Genomic DNA, 19,047 nt, shown 5'->3' with positions numbered 1-19,047 from the left:
TTAGTCTTAATACTTTTTCTACACAGGACCAGGATTTTTGAATATTTTTCAATTCAAATGCTACCTAAAACAGAAACCTCAAGAGATCTTTATCACACTGCTAATGAGCTGTGTGATACTGCGTATGGCTACACAGCAATTAAACACCCAAGTCAGCTGATGCAGGCTTGCAAGGCTTGGGGCTGCCAGGCTGTAAAATTGCAGCGTACACATTTGGGCTCAGGCTAGAGCCCAGGCTCTGGGACCCAGGGAGGGAGGAAAGTCCCAGAGCCTGACCTCCAGCCCAAATCTGAATGTCTAAACCACTTTTTTACAGCCTTGTAACCTGAGCCACGCAAACCCAAGTCAGTTGACCTGGGCCAGCTGCGAGTGTTTATTGCTGTGTAGACATACCCACATGTATTACAGAACACTGACAGCCTGAAGTGAATTAAGGAAGGATCCACAGATCCAATTCCTAAAATAGGAGGAGGCCCATAAACCCACTACATTTGGATCCAAGAAGCCACTGAGATTGAGGCAGATTACCCAAGAACAGCAGTATATACAAGCAGCAGACTAGGAAGGAAGGGAAGCACTGGCAAAGCCAAGAACACCTTTGCAAGTTTCTTTTGATTAGACTGCATCCAGACTCAATTTAACCTCAAGCCACAACCACCTCTAATCCCAACCCTAAACTGTGTGCTCAATCACCAATAACTATTCAGGATAGCCAACTTCTACAGGCCAATGACTGTATTTTCCATACTGAGCAGTACTCTGACCCTTGTAATCTGACACCACAATGTTGGAGCAAGAGTTCCAAAGTAATATAGTGAAGTCTTCTTGCACAATCAGAATTTCTACAGATACTACCTACTCATTCCAACTTTCAAGAACAAGTCAGTTCCACTAGCCCAGGGGTCTCAAACATGTGGCCCGGGGGCCGCCTCCTCCCCCCACCACCACCTCCAGGCCAGGGTTGGGCAAACTACAGCCCACGGGCCGAATCTGTCCCACGGGATTGCCCCCTGTGGCACCACAAGCCCCACACCGCTCCCTTAAGCAGCTGGCAACATGTCCCTTCGGGCCAGAGGGGAAGGGGGAGGAAGCAGAGGGCTCCTGCGTTGGCTCACTTCAAGGCACCACCCCCTGCAGCTCCCATGGGCCAGGAACAGGCAACCGCAGCCAATGGGAGCTTCATGGGAGGTATCTAGAGGAGCAGCAGCAGAACCCTGTGCCCACCCCCGCTTCCCCAGGGGCTGTGGTTCCAGCTGCTTCCTGGAGCGAAGCGGCACAGCGTGGGGCCAGGAGCCTACCCTGGCCCCGATGCGCACCACTGCCACCCCAGAGCCGCTCTAGGTAAGTGGCACCAGGCCGGAGCTCGCACCCCGCACCTCTCCTGCACCCCAACTCCCTGCCCTGAGCCCCCTGCTGCACCCTGCATCCCTCCTGCACCCACCTCCCTGCCTTGAGCCCCCTGCCACACCCTGCACCTCAACTCCCTGTCCTGAGCCCCTGCCACACCCTGCACCCCCTGGCAACAGGGAAGGGGCAGCATTGGAATTGGAACTTTGGGGAAGGGGTGGAAAGGGGCAAGGAAGGGATGGGGCCTCATGAAAGGGGTGGAGTGGGGGCAGAACCAGGGGCAGTGAGAGTGGGGGTGTCAGTGATATGGCCCTTGGGCCAATGCACTATACCTCATGTGGCCCTTGTGGTCATTTGAGTTTGAGACCCCTGCACTAGCCTGGGGTCATGGTCTGGACCCAATTTAAAATTTTAAATATCTAGCATACAGAATATGTTTCTTGCATACATTCTTTCAGAAAAATGGCTTATATAAAAACTGTTATTTTTAGGCTGTGGGGGAAACTAACAGGTATTAGATTAAAATCACACCTATACAATAAGACCCTCAGCCAAGTAACCTATACTACTGTACTGTTACTATTGCTCCACTGATTGAAAAATATTATGTTGTGATCTTTCAACTGCAGAAATCATCTATATCCACTGTACACACATTGTGAAAAAGAGTAATCAATAATGATATGGCCACGCATGTGGTGGGGGAACTCATGTTGTCAATAACCTTAATCATTCTATAATAGCTTCCTTTCCCTCCCCTCACCTTCATTTCCTGACTGAGTTTTTATTGTCAATTCCCAAATCCTCTGCAAAGAAATATTCCATTCATGAACACATTTGTATGAGTTCTCTGTCTAATCTTTCACAGACAACTCTCTTTCACTGGTTTTGGTATGGTGAAAGTTACTAAAATCTGAATCTCTGAAGCACTATGTGCCAGTGCTGTAGAAATCTAATTCTTGGATATTTCACCTTACCAAAATTAAAAAATTAAGCAGAGCAGTATGAAACAACAAGAAAGTGACAAAGAATAAGTACTTTCCTAATGCATTTTAAAGTGTGAGTGTGACTTTGAAACTAGTAAGTTTTAAAATCTCACATTTATACTGTATAAAAAAACAACAACCTAGCATCATTCTGTAGTCCAACCAAACTGTACTTTCCAAAATCTGCTCTAAACTAGTGAAGTTGTAACTAATTTAGTTATTTAAAGATACCTATTGATGGAAGGCAACTCAAATCTAGTAGACAGGTCACTAGAATGAGAGTCTGGAGACTCAAGTTCTGTTCCCAGTTCTGTAACTGACCTATTAACTGACCCAAGACAAGTTACTTTACCTCTCTGACCCTAGCTTAGCGTCCCTCACATGTGAAATGAGACAATACGTATCACCCTCCTTTGTGAAGCTGTCACATATATCAATGAAAAGCAGTATTAAGAGCTAAATATTATTACTGATGATGCAATGCCAGCATAACAGACTTGAAAACAGCTTCAACAACACAAAAGCTGCCAACTCCAGACCAGCAAAGACTGTATTAGGCTCAAATAGCCAATGATTCAACAGCTCTTACCGTACAGTAAGTCCAGAAGAAACTATTTGTGCCACAACTAAGAAAAATTCCAGCATTTTTATATCAAAGACTGTTTAAATGTTTCAGGTATGATTAATATTAGAAAAGAACATTAGCTCAAACACTGGAGGGAGATAAGTGATGGATCTCGATAGATATAGATTATAATCTTATAGCAGGAAAGCTGCCATTTTCTATGACAAGGAGAGAAGTTTTTTCTCTAATCCCCTTCCAAGATTCTGCACATAATATTCCATAGTTCCCACCCATCCATCAGTGACCATATGTTATAAAGCCCAACCTTCAGTCTAAATCACCATTCCCCACGCATGACCTTAACTAAATACTAGTCAGTCTTCAAGCATGATCTCCCTTCTCCCCCCTTGAACCAAACATCCATGGGTCTTTTGCAAGTTTCCCTCTTACTATACCTGCTGCTCTTGGCAAGTAGCATAAAATTCTGCTGCCAAAGCAGTCCTAGGCTGCCACTTTTTCCTCTCACCAGTTTCATGAATGGTCCTGGCTCTCCTTCCTGAAAGACAGGAGAATTTATGAACCACCTGAGTTGCCCAAGCTTTCTGAAAAGAAAATGTTTGTGGCCTGAGTTTGACTTTGAAGGCGAAAGCTGTGAAGAGTTACATGCCAAGAAAGCAGAGATATGGCCAGGAGAGTCCAAATGACAGAGAGAAGTAGATGGGGGGAAAAAAAAAAAAAAAAGATTTTCTCCATGCTACAAAAGAGTCAAAGAGAGATATTAAGGACAGGGTATCATTAAAATAATCTAGTCTGGCCTCAAATCTCCTATTTAACACAAGCCATAGAATTTAAACCAATAATGCAATAAAGATATTTTACCTTTAAGTCACATTTACTTTTATTTTTAACAACCAAAAAAAGTAAAGATACAAGTAAAGATTATTTGAAAATATTCTTTTAAAATGTTGTAAAGTGTTTTCATGAACAAACAAGCCCCCAAAGAGGAAATCTAATAAGCTCAAAAGGGGATACTAAAGCCACAATGGACATCCTACTTCTCACTTACCCTAAGTCTATCTTCCTCTTTCAACAAACACTTCAATCACTTCTCCTGTGCCCCCAGAGTTACCCTTCAGGTTTATTACACTGGTCTACAATTTTTGAGAAGTCATCTGCTTCAGAGATAAAATGTGATATTTATTATGTATTTTGATGTGCTGAATTCAAATATGACAATTAAAACAACTGATTGGCTACTGTTTCTAAGATATTTAAGTTTTTACATTTTATGTCTATGTATATTATGTAGATAGTAGAATTTTAATCAAATTGTAAACCTAGGTCTTTTCATGTGTTTATGGCTGCTTTACATGATATTTCACCTGTCCTGTTTATGTAACACTTTAAAAATCAGCAAAAGGGTTATATAAATAAAATGTATTATGAGACAAAAGGCAAAAAACTATTCTGTACATAGTTTAGTCCTCTTCAGTGTCTACTCGGCGCTTCTTGGCTTGTCTCTTGTATTCATTAAATGGAGCATCTCTTGTCACTGTCCAGCAATAGTCTGCAAGCATTGATGGGCTCCATTTGCCCTGATAGCCTGCCAGGAGATTCCACTGCTGTAGTCTGGAGCCCAACAGCTCTGCCTTACTCTTGGGTAGTTCCAAATCCCTGACAAGGTCATTCCGTTCACCTTGTGTTATGAGGTGTGGTTCAGAGGAGGAGGATGGGAGAAAATGTGGGTCCTGTGACATTGATGGTTCAGGACCAGAAGTTTCATCCTCTTCCTCGTCTGACTCAAGCGAGAATGATTCTGGTGCATCAGGAACTGGCAGTCCTTCTCCGTGGGGTACTGGGCGTATAGCTGATGGAATGTTTGGATAATGCACAGTCCACTTTTTCTTCTTTGACACACCTTTCCCAACTGGAGGCAACATGCAGAAGTAACAATTGCTGCTATGATCTGTTGGCTCTCTCCAAATCATTGGCACTGCAAAAGGCATAGGATTTCCTTTTCCTCTTCAACCACTGGCGAAGATTTGTTGCACAAGTGTTGCAGCATATGTGTGGGGCCCACCTCTTGTCTTGATCTCCAATTTTGCAGCCAAAAGAAAGGTGATAGGCTTTCTTAACCATTGTGGTTAGACTGCGCTTTTGTGATGCAAAAGTCACTTCACCACAAACATAGCAGAAGTTATCTGCACTGTTCACACAAGTACGAGGCATCTCTGCTCACTTTGGCTAAACAGAAATGTGTCCCTTTGCAAAATCAAACACTGACAAAGAAGAGAGCACGACACTTTATGATTTCTAGAGCTGATATAGGGCAATTTGTTCAGTAGAGTGATGTAAGCTTCATTATGATTGCATCATCCATGACTTCTAGGAATAACATGATGCAATTCATATCATGTATGACGCAATACCAGCTTCAGATTGCATCATTCATTCTTTTGCCTAAAAAGCAAGTACTGTCCAAACCCAGTCATAGATTTATTCATAGATCCAGTCAAAGATGTATTTTAGTCATTTCTGGTTTAAATTGAGATCCCTTCCCTTTATAACTCACTTATCCTCCGCCATTCCCAAGTCAAGGGTCGTTTATACTGACCCAATAGCATATCTTGAAAACTAGAGCCAATCAACAATTTTAAGCATCATTTTCGTTCTCAGTGACCCAGAATTAGTAAAGTTGGACTATATTTATTTCAGAAGCATTTTGGCTGTAGAGCAGTGTTATCTAACCTTTACCTATATTGAGTTCAAGCTTTTTCCTCACACAACTCCCTCTGCCAACATTTCTGTTCTTATCTCCTCCTAGCTATCCTATCATACCTACATAGTAGTTCTGTGACCTCACATCCAACTTTATACCTTCTTTCACTGTACCCATTGTACTCTGATCATGTTCCTACTTCCAGTTTGCAAGGCATCCACCTCAAAACTTCTTTAACTACCTTTTCAATTGCTGTTCACGCCACTGACATACTTCCTTCACCTCTGCATAAATTATTGTGATCCCATGTATTTGTCAGTCAGCTTGCAAAGTTTTCAGGGGCAAAACTCATTTTATTGAGTGCAATATGCTCTAACACCCATGCTATTAGTAAAATACTTTTGGTTGGTCCCATCCCCCGCCCCAAGTTATGAGCTGTTAGGGAATTTTTTAAGCTTTCTAGCTTTAGAACTGGATGCACAATAAATCCTTATTAGGGCATCTTTGTTTTTAAGCATGTTTGGATTTAGACTTTACCTAACAGCATAGTCAACATAAGTTCTAAAGTCTTGTGCAAGTGCATGTCCAAGCAGTAAATAGTATTTAAGGAGAAAGCCAAAGTGATCTTAATATTTTCACTTTTATGTTTGCATTGTTGTTGTAGTCGTCTTGGTTCCCAGCATATGACACAGACAAGGTGAGTGAGCTGAGGAAGAGCTCTGTGGAGCTCAAAAGCTTGGCACTTTCACAAGCACAAGTTGGTCCAATAAATTACCCTCTCACCTTGTCTCTCTCATTTTCACTTTTAGCCATGTAAGTTGTGTGTTTCTCTATCACGAGGGGCTGGTCTTTTGTCGGGAATATCAGGATGCAGAAGACACAGAGGTAGGGAAAGCTCACTTTTGACCGTAAATACGCTCTCACAGTTGCAAGTAAAAGTAGAGAGCGGCTCCTTGAAAGCTATCCACCTTCTCCCCCAGTCTGCACGCAGCCCTTAATGCAGACAGACATGGGATCAGCTCATGTATTCTGGATTGAAGGCAGCAGTTCCTATCCAAGCTTTTATGGCTCAGCTGAGTGCCATGGAAGCACATGCAACCCAGTCAATTAAGCCATCAATGGACATGCATAACCTACAGAAGCAGCATATCGTAGTGGTCTTTGGGGGTTAGAAGAAAAGGTCAGGAAAAAAGCCCATGCACACATACGAGATGTGAAGGCAAGAAAAGGAAAGTAGGAAGGCCAGCAACTGTACTGGGAAACAAGATAAAGGAAACACAGGAATAAGAACCCTGTCTTCCAGTGCATAGTAATAAGCTGTTCTAACTACCACCACAAAAAGAGGGAAGTTGAGAACCACGTGTTACAACCTGGCCCTATCCTCCCTCTGTGTGGTCGCCATGTTGCAAGAGACCCAAATCCTTAGCCAGGGTAGTGACTGGCTCTTAGCTGTGGGTCTCCCAAATGCAGTTCCCATGTCTGACACTCTTTTTGAGCAATGTGATCCCAATCCGGCTCCCTTAGCCAGTGCCTCAGCTCTCCTAAGCCCCCAGGTGCTTAGACACATTCGGCCCATGGGAGCTCTGACTTCTAGTCAAACACTTCAGGGACAACATGGCAGAAAAGCAGGAAACACAGGTTTAGCCAATGAATTCTTAACCACAGTCACTTTTTACTCTTGAAAGTAGCCGATAGCTACACATCACCCATTCTGAGAATGAGGTTTGATCAGCATTTTTATAGTAGGACAGAACTTTCTGTCTTCTCCCTCTCCTAACCTGGTCTTCTGGCATGTGGCGGTGATCTGGTCCCTTTTCTCAGAGAAGAGCACACCTTTTAGAAGAGTCTCTGTCCCTATTTTTGTCCATGTGCTTCCACTGGGAGAATTCCAGGCTCCAGACATCCTGCCCTCCTACTTCTGTCAATGATCCTGCCTGCATTGTTCCATTAAGGAATAAGTCATTCAAAAGTGATGGCTCTATTATTGTCCCACACTTCTGCATGAGCAGGACAATATCCAGAATAGATTGGTTTTCAACACAGCATGGACATCTTAATCCAACATGTAAATTACAGCATAAGGGAAGTTTACAATTAAAAAAAAAAAGAGAGATAGAAAGATATAGATAGATCTCATCTCCATGGAGCTAGCAGTGTTCCTTTAAACCTCAATTTGAAGAATCTGCAGAGCTTGCAGTTTTGTATTTTAGAAGCAAAGACCAGATGTGGGTTAAGAAATAGCAATTCTGTGTCATTTTTGTCAAGGGTGAGAAGAAATATTTCCTTACTCAAATGGGGGAGATGAAAGAAAATGCTTTCATCTTATGGAAGGTATTTTAATTTCCCTTGCTTACCAGTCAATCTCCACCTCTCATTATAACAACAATTGCTCAGGAGTATAGCAAATGTATCTATTGATATTTAAAAAGAGGCAATAGAGATGATCCAGGGAGTTACAGACCAGTAACTTTCATCTGTAATTAGCCAACTGGTTGAAATAATAATTAAGGGTAGTATTATATACACCTAGAAGATCATATGATAAAAGAGTCCAACTAGTATGGCTTCTGGAAAGGAAAACCATGCTTCACTAATTATTAACAAAACAACATGTCAACTCTTTCTTCTTATTCCAGTCTGGACTTCCAAAAGGTCTCCAAATAAATTAATCTTGGTGTGAGACACAAAGTACTGTGGGTTAGAAATTGTCTAAGAGATAGAAAAAGAGTAGGGCTAAATGGTCAATTTTTACCATGGAAGGGGATTAACAGCAGGATGCCACAAAGTTCCATATCAGGACTGTTTAATGTATGTCTTATTGGTCCAAAAGGAGAGGTGATCTGTGTGATGGCAAAATTTATCAACAAAAAGTTATTTAGACTAGGCTATGTCCACACTACAGACACTCCCCGAGTTACGCAAGACCCGATTTACACAAATTCGCACTTACGGAAAAAGTTCCATAAGCCAGCAATAGGATTTTCGAGTTGCGGACATTTTTGTGTAACGTACGAGTATACATTTCCAACTTACACAAAATTCGAGTTATGCAAGGCTTTCCGGAATGGAACGACTGCATAAGGCAGGGGGCATCTGTACAGCCACGGCGCTGCAGCACCACTGTAGCGTAGATGCTTCCTACAACAACAGAAAGGGTTTTTTCAGAGGTGGTAGTTTCAACCTAGCTGCACCCACACCAAGAGTTAGTTCGACCTAAGTAGAGTGCTCAGGTCACAAAATATTTCACAACCCTGAGCGACATAACTAGGACGACCTAAGTTTTAGACTAATCCAGGCATTAGTCAAGGTGAGAGAAGACTGTGAGGAAGAAACTTCAGACAGATCTAACCAAGCAAAACTAATGGACAAAATAATGGCAGATGAAAGTCAATATCCACCAGGTACTGCAAAATGAAAATAATGATTTGAACTACTTATACAATTTTCAGGATTCTAAATTAACTATATCAACTCAGAAAAGAGATCAGATGCTCAATGGAGACCTTGCTCAGTGTGCAACAGTGACCAAAATAAAAAATAATAATAATAATAATAAAATGTTAGGATGCATGAGCATGGGATGGAGAACAGTATTACAATGCCATCATACAAACAATGGTAAGTCTTCACCTGGAATTCTGCTTTCAGTTCTTATCAACCCCTCTCAAAAAAGGATCTCTCAAAAATAGACAAGTGACAACAATTATTAGATGTGTTAATCAGAAAATGATTAAAAATCAGAAAAAAAAAGAATGGTAAAATTCTCATGATGGCATTTTAATATTAATTTAATACAAGCTCTCATATAAAATGATATTGAATAGATTTGTTAACATTGCAGAGGAGACATGACAGAAGTATATAAAATAATTAATGTTATAGAGAAAGTAGTTTGAGAACTTCTATTTATCTTGAGTAATATTACCAACACAAGGGAACATTTACTGAAAGGTGGAAAATTCAAGACTGAAAAGGAAATTATTGTTCCATGCAACACAGAACTGTGGAATTCACTGTCATAATATATTGAGGCTAAGAGTTTAAGATTTTAAAAAAGGATTACCCACTTATAAACTAGCAAGAATACCTAGAGTTATAACAGTATTTTTTTTTATAAAAATAAAAATAAAAATAAAAAAATACTGAGTACTTCTGAAGGAATATTAAACACCCAAAAACTTCATTAACGCAGTTAGTGGTCCCTTATGCCCTTCCAGAATATGGAGAATTCATAACTTAAATCTCTGAAAATCAGGGAATATAAAGTTATGGTACACATCAACCCCATAACACAGCCTTAACTCTGCCCCCATGGAGCTGGTAGCAGCCAACGGGAAGGAAGGGCGGGCACTGGCTGCCGGTCGGTGCTAAGCACCCACAGAAAAGTGACGCAAAAAATGAAGTAACGGATATACAGATAGGAACCAACATGAACTGCATTTTTCTGTGGAAAATGATGATCAGATGATCACATACTACTTTTTCCATGGAACATCTCTGGGAATACTACAAGCTGTGTAGCACATCCCTCTCCCCCAGAGCCACAAAAGCTTAGGGGGAAAAAATTCTATCGAGAAGCCAGCCCCAGAACCCTAACAATCTCAAACCAGCAGGATTAGATACTGAAGTAGCCTAGCAGCATGCTGCCAGGTTGCTTTCTAGTTTTGACTTTGAATATTTTCTCCTCTGTCCTGACGGTGAAGAAGTGGGTTGGAGCTAATTGCTTCATTCCATGCTTCCTTCCCTTTTCCATCCCTTGCTGCATTTGCTTCTATATCCTCTCTCTTCTTTGATCTTATCAAAGACTACCCCAACAAAACTCCCAAGAAGTTTTAAAAAAAAACAAAACACTGGCCATTTGCACACCATCACAGTGCTTATTCTGCTTGTGCATTATATCCCTTTTCCTTAACTTTTGACTGTCTTTGTTCTACTCACATTGCAAATTCTTTGGGGCACAGACTGTCTCCTACTCTATGTTTGTATTGTACCTAGCATAATGGGGTCTTGGTATTCCTGTTCTTGGTTAGTTCCTAGATGCTATCATAATAAAAACAGCATTAGCAGCACCTTGCCAAACAGGGATATTTTGAACACAAATTCTTTAAATGTTTATAAAAAGGACATTGACACTGTGGCAATAAGCATTACAGAAAAGCCCAGGAAAACTATTAATTTTAGTATTCAGTGCAGGGTCTGGATAGTGTGCAGTAAAAAAGGCCTGGAGCCATGCACGTAAGATGACAAGGACAAAACGACGCTGAATTCAGTGAGCGACATCCACCTTGTGCACGGAATGAAAATAGGCAACGTCTATGAGGGTTTGATTTTGCAATCTTTATGTTATTTCAGTGTAGGATTTGGGGAGTTTCATGTAACTATAGCTAGAGCACTGCCTATTACAAAAGTTGCCAACACTTCCCACCATAAGACATTGGTTTTAGTTGCTTATAACTTTGCTATTTGTGCTGAAATTTTCCATGCTGGGCATCTGCCTCACTGAATTTCTTTGGAAAATTTCAGCCAAAATGGTTAAGACATTCCCAAAAGCAAGGCTGGGAAAAAATATTGTTTGTTCATGTTATAAAATTCTAGTGACCTTTTTGCTGACAAGCTCTAATACCCCATGCTTTGGAGCAGGGACTTGAAATTTGGCAGAAATGTGGCCTTTGTGTCAGGGATGTGCCATTTGTCATCCCTAAAAAAAATGTGCCCAAATTTGACCATGTTTTAAACCTTTGGGGAAAAAAATCAGTTTGCACATGCTCAGCAGAGACTTGATAGAGCTTAAAAAGACAAATCTCAGAGAATTCTGTCTGCAACAGGAATGCTTCAAGACTTTCCCTACAACTGCAGCTACAGGCTGCTACAAGCTGTGCTGGGCAGGTATGGGTACCTGAACTCAGAGAGCAAGGAGACTGACTCCCCTACTGGTCCCTAGCAGAGGAGAGCAGAAAGCGGTCTGATTCAAATGCTGAGGAGACAAGAGCCAGACTTGCAGGAGGAAAAGAGGTTGGGGAAGCAGATTGGAACAAGACTTGGGGGAGGGGCAGGGAAAGAGGAGGCAGCTGGAGGAAAAGGGAAATGAGAGTTGGAATGCAGGAAAGGGGGACATTGGGAATGGCTGGGCAAGCAAACTCGGAACTGGGGCAGAGACTGAGGCCAGGAGCCAGGTAAAATTAAGGTTGTACAGAAACCTTAATTCTGGCATTCCCTATCTTCTGAGTGCTTGACTTTGCAACCCTAAAATTGTTCTGTTAACTTCCTTTGGGCACATTATATAAATAAGTTTATATTATACACATCTGTCCCCTCCTCACCTTACATATTTCTAGATCATAATTATGTTGGCTAAGCTGTTTAAAATAAGAACAACAATAGAGGAAGAACACAATTACTATGCTGACCGAAATTAAATCATAGAATTGTAGGACTGGAAGAGACCTTGAAAGGTATTCTAGTCCAGTTCCCTGCACTCAAGGCAGGAATAAGTATTATTATCTAGACCACTGGTTCTCAACCTGTGGCCCAATCAAGCACAGAACTGTTACCCATGTGACATCCTCAGAGCCATACAGGTAATGATGAATGCGGCCCACAATGGCAAATACGTTGAGAACCACCGATCTAGACTACCCCTGACAGGAGTTTGTCTAACTCGCTCTTAAAAACCTCCACATTTTCCCCCAGACCATTTTATAATTCAAGAGAGGATTCTCCCCCCGCCCCCCAATCCGTCTCAAGTGCCTTCCAATCATATATTTATGCCAATAAGGCCATAATTTTCCATCTTGACACCTGGGCAGAAAACCTTCTAAAGAAGGAACTGTTTATTTTTGATGTGGGTAATGAATTTTCTGGCTGCTGCTACATTTATCTGCAGATCCATCAAGATCTGCACATGGAGCTAAAGCTAAGAGAAAAGAGCTGCTTTGTGATAGATATGTAGTACCTTAAATTTGCTGACTTTTGTAAAATGAAAATTTGTTCCCTAGGAACTGGACTAAGAATACCAAATAGGTAATCACATCTCATAAGAACGGCCATATTGGGTGAGACCAAAGATCCATCTAGCCCAGTATTCTGTCTTCTGATAGTGGCCCAGAAGGAATGAACAGAACAGGTAATCATCAAGTGATCCATTCCCTATTACCCATTCCCAGCTTCTGGCAAGCAGAGGCTAGGAACACCATCCCTGATCATCCTGGCTAATAGCCATTGATGGACCTATCCTCCATGAATTTATCTAGTTCTTTTTTGAACCCTGCTATAGTCTTGGCCTTCACAACATCCTCTGGCAAAGAGTTCCACAGTTGATCTCAAAAATATCTATCATAATTGGCACACTTTGTGGCAGTCGAAGAGAGACTTGGAACCGAAAAAGTAGAGGCTTTTCGAAAAAGTAGAGAAATCAGAAGTGAGGCCAAGATAGCAAGTAGAAGTTTGCACTGCCACTGCTCACAATGTATCTGTTTTGTGAATAAACAGGAGATTTCAATCCAGGTGGTTCCATCATCTTTCATGAATTTACTAAACACATTAAAACAATGCACCCCAGCATGTAATTAGTTTATTTATAGGAAATGGAATTAAAATGTAACGTTTGCTGTGTTAGACACTACCATCATCAATTGAACTGAACTGTTTCCTCCTTCTCTAAAATGAAGTTGTACATACGCTGACACGAGAGTGTTATAGATGTTCAGGTATCTTCAAAGACTTCATGTTGATTTCAGATATTCAAGTACTACATACATAAATTCAGTTACTGGATATATGTTTTGAAGAGTAACAGCCAGTGTGCCCAGATATTAGATTCAATTCAGGATTAGAGTACCCTGAGTCGTGATCCTTCACGTGTTGTTATAAGCTTTTTTCTTTTTTTAAAAAGCCAACCAAAAAAAATTGCAGACATTGTTGAAGTTGACAGACCTACAATGGGCCCTCTAACGCTCTCCTTTTTCTAACAGGTTCAAAATTTAATTTCAAAAGAGAGAAAGCCAGAACAATACCAAGACTATCAGAAAGCAGTGGGTACACAGTAGGGAGGAATTAAAAAGTTAAGACAGCTCAAGAAGCTAAAAATGCAAGTTATTTTCAGTTTTGTAAAATAAATAAATAAATATTATTAATAATGATTTCACAGAATCAAGATGTTTACTAGCATGGACCATGCAGAATATGAGTGCAATTTAAAAAAAAAAAAAAAAAACAGCCAACAATCTGACCATTGCAAAAAGGTGCTATAAAGAGATGATAATGAAAGAGAGGAAGTTAAACTTAATTTGGATTCCGGATATTGACACAGCTTTATGTCAAAGGAAGCTGAAATGTTATTGTCAGATTGAACTAAATCATGTTGCTTCAAGCACATGTATAAATTAAATATGGGAAGACTGACTATCCTATTAATCATCTACACTCAAGGAAACTCATTCAACTTCTAGTACCTTGGCCCTGTAAGTCAGCAGAAGCTGGAAGTGTTGTTGAAGCATCACTCAATTCTTCAATGTCCTTAATGCAATAAGTGTTGTATCCATGCTCCTGTTGTTTAAGGAAGTATTGCGCACCTCAAGGTGACTTTATCTCAAAAAAAGGAGTTAAGAAATTTCTAGTATTCTTCAAGTACCCCAGTAATTTTTTAGGTTTTACAATCACTTTTTAAAGTCTCTCTCTTTCTGGTGAAAGACCTTTAAACAACTGGAGAAACTGATTATACAAGTACAAAGTAGCAGCCATGTTAGTCTGTATCCGCAAAAAGAACAGGAGTAATAAATAAATTTGTTAGTTTCTAAGGTGCCACGAGTACTTCTGTTCTTTATACAAGTACAGTAGGTATACATGTAGTGCAGTCAAATGCTTAGAGCAAACAAACAGGAAAAAAAAACAGATCAAGGTGGTTTTTTTCCTCTAATCTTTCAGTTGAAGTAATCCTAGCTGACAGTGATTATAGAAATTTATAGAAATATAAAGTTTTTAGACAAAAAGCATGACAATTTATATTAACACTCCAAAAGGGCACTATTTAGTAGATCCAGAGGGAATCCTATATATTCCTCTCTGATGGAAGGTCAGCTGCTGTAATGTAGGATTGAAAGAGGAGAAAGTAAAAGCTGATTGGAGGGAAATGTAGGAGGGAAGTCAATAACACTCTCTAAAAATAAATCTAGATAAAGTTGGGCAACCTGTTTAATCTCCATTCAGTTAGAAGTGTCAGTTAAACATAAAGGTTTTCCTTTTTCTCCTTCAGACAGCTAGGAAAAATACTGTATAAACAGTTGCAGACACCAGTGTTACCCAATGTTATTAATTCTGAAACTAGATCTGAAATACCATTCCAACAGTAGTTACAGATGTTCTTGGTTTGCATATAGTCTATGTGTAAGACCAATTTAGACAAACCAAATTCATATGTACAGTATGTAGTTCTCCATAAGGCAGAATGTAGAGTGATTTCCATTTTTCAAAGCCTGTATGGTGGGATAAAATGTTTTTTATTTAATTCAGCAGCAACTTGAACTTCTGGCAAATGAGGCTGAAGATATGCTACTCAAGCAGCCAGATCCTTTTCAGTAACTTGTATGGTAGCAATATAAAAACATCCTGTATATGAAGGCTCAATACCCAGCATAGGATTTCCAAACTGAGACCCATGGAGCACTTGATGGTGGGAAGATGATTAGACACATGGTGCTGGCTCTTCCTTTTATTTCCAATTGCTGAACTGCATTAAAATCCAGCTAAAATGCATTAAGTACTTGCCTAATATTACTTTTTCATACATGCAATTACAGTTTCCAGAGGGATGTTATGCAACTGTGCATAGACAGGAATCCACAATCTTGCTATTAAGATGAATCCCACCCTATGAGAGTTTGAAAATCCCTTCACTAAAATATTGTGGCTTTTACAGATGCTTGTATTTTTCAGTTCTGGTGTACAATACATGCTGATAAAGCACAAACACAGTTCTGTTAAGCTCGTAAGATTTTACATAAAACAATAGTGAATGGAAGGAGGTTCAAAGTCGCTTAAAAAAACGTGGTCTTTGTTTAAGACTTCAATATCATTCTCCGCTGTTCCTTGCCGCAGCAAGTACAAAGCGAGATGTACAAGTTTCAAAAGGGGAACTAATTCCCAAACTCATTTTTTGATTGGACGCTATCAGCCCCTCTCACCGTAGTAACTCTTTACAAAGCCGAGACCGCCTAAGTCTCAAGGTGAAAAGTGGCAGAATAGGAATTGATTTAACATAAGGATTTCCCTACAGTGTGTCTCTCTCGCAGAAGCAAGAAGAGCTACATTCTCGAGAGGGACACTTAGCTCAGCAGACCGTGCAAAGCTCCCGGCAACGTGAGGCGCATGTGAAACAGGGGATACCTCGGGCGGGGCTGCTGTGATGACGGTGCGCCCCCGCCCCGCAAGGAGGGACTGAGCCGCATGCTCCCACTTAGTCCTCAACCCATGCTCATGGGGGTTGCGGGTCTTTGCATCCACGTGTTTCACCTGGAAAGTCATCAGCGGCGCGGAGCAGAGACCAGCAGAACTAAACCCTCCTCCCGACCCCCTCAACCTTCACTCACCTTAGGAACAGCAACAGCGGCGGGTTAAGTTTCCCTCCTTTGGCTCTCTGGCTGCAGCAGACAGGCTATCGGTGATACAGGGGGGCAGCTAAAGCTCACCCTTACGCCGGGGACACGGGGATCCGCTTCCCTGCGGGGGCTCTAAGACTTCACAGCAAGTTGGACGCAAGGTCCCGAGACACCCCGCGTGTCCGAAAAAGTTTAGTGAGAGACGGGTCAGCCCCCTCGGCTGCCGGGTCCCCGAGTCTCTCTCGCTGCCTCCCGGCTCCGGGGGGGCTGCTCGGCAGTTCACGTGCGTGTCCGGGTCTCTTCACATGGAGCTGCCGCCTCCTCGCTGCCCCCTCGCTTCCCCCCGGGCCAGTCTCTCTGCTGCCGCCGTCCGGGAGAGGAGGCGAGTGGCTCGGGCCGCGGCCCCCGCTCCTCGCTCCCTCTCATACACTCGGGCACCGGGCACTGCTAGGGCCCCAGCCAAGCAGCGCAGGGAACCCAGGCGGCCGGGCTCAGCGCCGCTCCCACTCTGGTCTCAGGCATGTGTGAGTCTCTGCGCGGGGCGCTCCGCAGGCAGAGGCGGGCGGCAGCTGCCACGCGTGAATGCCCGTTACCTCCTCGGCCGGAGCCCTATGGCTGTGGCGGGAGGGGGCGCTGGGGAGGCCGGTCCGGGCTGTAGCTCGCGCCTCGGATCCGCTTGTTTTCTGTGTCTCACACAGAGCGATTGGTTCGGGAGAAAAGAGGGGAAGAGGCCGGGGCGCACGAGAATGACAGGCGTAACCAGGCAACAGTCCCCACCTCTCTGCTGGCGCACGGCGATTACGTCAGAGAAGGACAAGGTGGTACGGGGAGGGCATCGTTGTTGCTGGATGGTTCAGGCCAGGACAAGGGGGAGGAGCCTGAGCGCAGAGACCCCGCCCCAGCCAAAGCGCTGGGCGGGGATTAACCCGCTCGGTGCCGGGCTGCTGGCGGAGGAATCGGCTCTGGGAGAAGTTTAACCCCCGCTGTTCCGAGGGCAGCTGCGCTGAAGCCGAGGGGACGCCGGGCGGAACCGTGCGCCAGGGGCCGCGGAGCGGGTGCAGTAATCCCCGGGCAGCGCCGCGCTGGCCCCTCACTAGAAAGAGCTGACGTCACAGCAGCGACTCCCCGCGGCCCTGGAGGTTCAGACACTTAAACCCTGCGGAAACCGAGGCAGTGGCTGGCCTCCGGGGGCCACTGGCGGGGAGCTGCGTGCTACTGCGGTAAAGCCCAGAGCTCAGACAGGGAGCAGGGGGGAGGCTTGGGACGCAGGCACAGGGGATCCGTACCCAGGCACCAGAAGCTCTTTGCGCTCTTTCTCCTACCCCCATTTACCTCTCCTTGTGTAGCGTGGAAAGGAAAACCGCTGTGAGCTAAGGCTTTTGTTGGCCCCTTCTTGACTTTTCCTCATGTTCTCATCCACATTCCTCCGCTGGATTTAGCCAGTGCAACCAGCTCTTAACTTAACATCAGCAGTTGTTCTGTTGGTCCTGTGTGCCCCAGCTGCCAATCGCCCATTGTCCTTCACAGCTACCATGCAACCAGGCAGCTTCTTATTCTAACATGCTGCCCCTTCTCATCCAAGAAGCATCTGTGAAAACAAGCATGTTGATGTCAACCTCTTGTTCAGCAATTGTGTTGAAAACATTTGGTTTCATTGCACAAGTTGTATTGTTGTCTTGAGCAGCAAGATTCAACAGCAATTTACACAGGCACAAGAATTGCTAGCTACAGTACCAGCTGAGGTAATTCAGTGACTGGCTAGTAATGGAGCAACCTCTCCTCCCATAGAAGCAAGATGTTGTCAGGTATGCTTTGGTTGATTTGGACCACAGTGCTTCTGAATTTAGGCCCTCTCATACTGCACTCCTAAAAGCCTTTTTAAATTATATGCTCTCCCTGTTTCTCCAGTGTCCATTTTCCTAAAAAGAGGTTCTGCTTCAGCCTCTCTCTGGAGAGTTCCGTTTCCAGATACTCGTATACATTCAGTACTCAAAACTTATCTACTGCCTGAATAGTCTTGCTTTTATCACCAGCATATCCACAGTTACTGTTTATATACATAAATAAAACTAAATATTTTGTCTTGAAATGTAAATCATTTATTCTACTCTGACATCACTATATTAATTTAAGTGCTATGTAATTCATTTTATTGTGAAACATCTAGTGAAATTAACAAGCAGTTTAACCAAGTATTTGAAACAAAAATTACAGCAAATATAAAGGTTAAATGTTAGTTAAGCTAGTATTTTCAAACCTACAACAATAAAAGGACCTCTTTGGCTTTTTCTTTGAATCTTCTGAGACAGGGTTGTGAGGCGTTACCATTATCAGCTGAGAATCCAAGTACTAATACCCAACATAATTGGCAATTAATTACAAGATTACTGTCAATAATTACAGATATCATTGCCCTTCCACCCCGCACTCTCTGGATTTAGGAAGATAGGACAGAAAGAGATTTTCTGGGTCATCGAGTCTAGTCCCCTGTGATTGCAGGTAACCTCATCATGTAACTCCCGTGCATAAATTTATCAACTTCAGTCTTAAAACTAATTAGGTTATTTGCCCCCACTACTTTTGGAAAGCTGTTTCAGACCCTCACTCCTTTGATAGTTAGAAACTTCCTTTTAATTTCCAGCCTAAATTTATTCATAGCCAGTTTATACTCATGTGTTCTTGTGCCAACATTGTCCTTCCGGTTAAATAACTTCTCTCTCTCTGCTGTTTCCTCGCTTCATGTATGTATAGAGTGTGATCATATCCCCTCCAAGGTTTTGTTTCCCTAAGTTAAACAAGACAAGCTCTTTTAGTCTCCTTATGTAAGATGGCTCTGTT

The 19,047-nt window shown here is 42.5% G+C and overlaps 1 protein-coding gene across 4 annotated transcripts in view; it reads right to left on the bottom strand.

Moving 5' to 3' along the window:
• Positions 1 to 16,606, bottom strand: part of FBXW7 (F-box and WD repeat domain containing 7) — a 274,003-nt gene extending 257,397 nt beyond the window's left edge. For 2 of the 4 annotated variants that reach the window (XM_030563521.1, XM_030563522.1), the window contains exon 1: positions 16,201 to 16,606. The gene's annotated coding sequence lies outside the window, so the exon portion shown is untranslated. Of the gene's footprint in view, positions 1 to 3,353; positions 3,455 to 8,650; positions 8,756 to 16,200 lie in introns of all 4 variants that reach the window. The other 2 variants (XM_030563528.1, XM_030563524.1) reach the window with 2 other exon arrangements.
• Between the last annotated feature and the right edge of the window lie 2,441 nt (positions 16,607 to 19,047).

Source organism: Gopherus evgoodei, chromosome 5, assembly GCF_007399415.2.
Source record: "Gopherus evgoodei ecotype Sinaloan lineage chromosome 5, rGopEvg1_v1.p, whole genome shotgun sequence".
Classification (NCBI taxonomy): domain Eukaryota; kingdom Metazoa; phylum Chordata; order Testudines; family Testudinidae; genus Gopherus; species Gopherus evgoodei.
The sequence above is the reverse complement of the archived record's forward strand: the minus strand, read 5'-3'. Positions and strand labels throughout refer to the sequence as shown.